Genomic DNA, 2,963 nt, shown 5'->3' on the forward strand with positions numbered 1-2,963 from the left:
GATCTCCATCTTCGGGGCTCCATGATCATCTTCGTCACCGGCATGACACCATGATCTCCATCATCGTGTCTTCATGAAGTTGTCACGCCAACGACTACTTCTACTTCTATGGCTAACACGTTTAGCAATAAAGTAAAGTAATTTACATGGTGTTCTTCAATGACACGCAGGTCATACAAAAAATAAAGACAACTCCTAAGGCTCCTGCCGGTTGTCATACTCATCGACATGCAAGTCGTGATTCCTATTACAAGAACATGATCTCATACATCACAATATATCATTCATCATTCATCACAACTTCTGGCCATATCACATAACATGACAATTGCTGCAAAAACAAGTTAGACGTCCTCTAATTGTTGTTGCATCTTTTACGTGGCTGCAATTGGGTTCTAGAAAGAACGTTTTCTTACCTACGAATAACCACAACGTGATTTTGTCAACTTCTATTTACCCTTCATAAGGACCCTTTTCGTCGAATCCGCTCCAACTAAAGTGGGAGAGACAGACACCCGCTAGCCACCTTATGCAACTAGTGCATGTCAGTCGGTGGAACCTGTCTCACGTAAGCGTACGTGTAAGGTCGGTCCGGGCCGCTTCATCCCACAATACCGCTGAAGAAAAATAAGACTAGTAGCGGCAAGCAAGTTGACAAGATCGACGCCCACAACAAAATTGTGTTCTACTCGTGCAATAGAGAACTACGCATAGACCTAGCTCATGATGCCACTGTTGGGGAACGTTGCAGAAAATAAAAATTTTCCTACGGTTTCACCAAGATCCATCTATGAGTTCATCTAAGCAACGAGTGATAGGAGAGAGATTGCATCTACATACCACTTGTAGATCGCATGCGGAAGCGTTCAAGAGAACGGGGATGATGGAGTCGTACTCGCCGTGATCCAAATCACCGATGACCAAGTGCCGAACGGACAGCACCTCCGCATTCAACACACGTACGGAGCGGATGACGTCTCCTCCTTCTTGATCCAGCAAGGGGGAAGGAGAGGTTGAGGAAGAAGGCTCCATCAGCAGCACGACGGTGTGGTGATGGTGGAGAGGAAGTACTCCGACAGGGCTTCGCCAAGCACTTAACGGAGGAGGAGATGTGTTAGGGAGGGGAGGGGCTGCGCCTTGGATGTGGTGTGCAGCCCTCCCCTCGCCCCTCTATTTATAGGGGAAGGAGGAAGGGGGACGGCCCCCTCTAGATGAGATCTAGAGGGGGGGGCAAGGGAGGGGGCTTGCCCCCCAAGCAAGGGGGGCGCCCCCACTAGGGTTTCCCCCCCCCAATCCTAGGTGCATGGGCCCAAGGGAGGGGGGGGGGCGCCCAGCCCTCCAGGGGCTGGTTCCCTGCCCCTACGGCCCATGAGGCCCTCCGAGAGGGGTGGCCCCTCCCGGTGGACCCCCGGAACCCCTCCGGTGGCCCCGGTACAATACCGATATGCCCCCGAAACTTTCCGGTGACCGTATGACAACTTCTCATATATAAATCTTTACCTCCGGACCATTCCAGAACTCCTCCAGGACTCCGAACAACATTCGGTAATCACATACAAGTCTTCCTAATAACCCTAGCGTCACCGAACCTTAAGTGTGTAGACCCTACGGGTTCAGGAGACATGCAGACATGACCGAGACGGCTCTCCGGTCAATAACCAACAGCGGGATCTGGATACTATAAGTGCATCTAGTGCCACCCCTAGTTGGTTTTGGAGTATTGACGACAAAGTTGGTTGAGGGACTAATGCGTTTGTGAGAATTGCAGGATAACGCAGGTAGTGTCCCTCATTGATTCGGTTTACTTACCGGAGATGACCCCTAAAAATGTATGAAGACATTGAAGACAATGGTGGTATGAGAAGATATTCATATTGAAGACTATGACATGAGAAGACATTGCGTGAAGACTATGGAGCGCGAAGACTGTGTGGTTTCGTTGTTTCCTTTTCTTCTTTGCTGAGTCATAGGAACCACCGTACTGTTAAGTGGGGTCCAAGTGAACTAAGTCAGAGTGACTGAAGTGATTCTCAACCCAAATCCTATGTCTTCGAGCGAAGACAATGAGAGCAAATCTTATCCAGAGCTGGATGAGTCAGCTTTGCTTGTAGCCCAAGTAAAGTTGCCGCGTGTGTTTGAAATCTGACCGTTGGAACATGTGTCAGTTCCTTAGTGACCCAGGGTCATTTCGGACAAATCAGGTCGGGTTGCCTTGTGGCTATAAATAGCACACCCCCTACACCATAAATTGGTGGCTGCTCAGAGTTAGTACACGACTTTTGTCGTTTTGAGAGCAACCCACCTCGAAGCATTTGAGAGAGAGAAATCCTTGCGAGGACAAAGCCCAAACACCCAGAGCCAAAGAGTGTTAGGCATCACTGAAGTCTTTCTGTCTATGTGACTTGAAGACTTATTACACTTGAGGACTGTGTATCCTCCAGCCGGTTAGGCGTCGCGTTTTGAGCATCCAAGAGTCATTGTGGATTGCCGGTGAACGAAGTCTGTGAAGGTTTGGAAGTCTACCTTGAAGACTTACCAGAGTGATTGGGCGAGGACTGGGTGTCCTTAGCTCAAGGGGAATAAGGTGAAGACACGGTCTTCTGAGTTAAATCTCAGCCTCCCTAACTAGACGTATAGTTGTCACAGCAACTGGAACTGGTCCAACAAATCATGTGTCTTCAACAAGCGATTGGTTCTATCCCTTCCCATCCTTTACTTAAGTTTGTCTTCGTGAAGTCACTGCCTATCTGTGTATCTATTTGACTTCATTGCTTGACTACTACTGTTGATTGGCTTCACCCTATCTTCCATCCTGATCCTTACTACTTAGCTGCTATTAGTCCTGTACTTTCACATCATTGCATATTTGACTATGGCTTGCTTATGGTAGTTTATCTTCCGCTGCATATCAACTAGGTCATTTCTGTTGTTTGTCTTCAAAACTTCTAAGTTTTGAAGACTTT

The sequence above is a fragment of the Triticum aestivum genome, chromosome 2B (assembly GCF_018294505.1).
Source record: "Triticum aestivum cultivar Chinese Spring chromosome 2B, IWGSC CS RefSeq v2.1, whole genome shotgun sequence".
NCBI lineage: Eukaryota > Viridiplantae > Streptophyta > Magnoliopsida > Poales > Poaceae > Triticum > Triticum aestivum.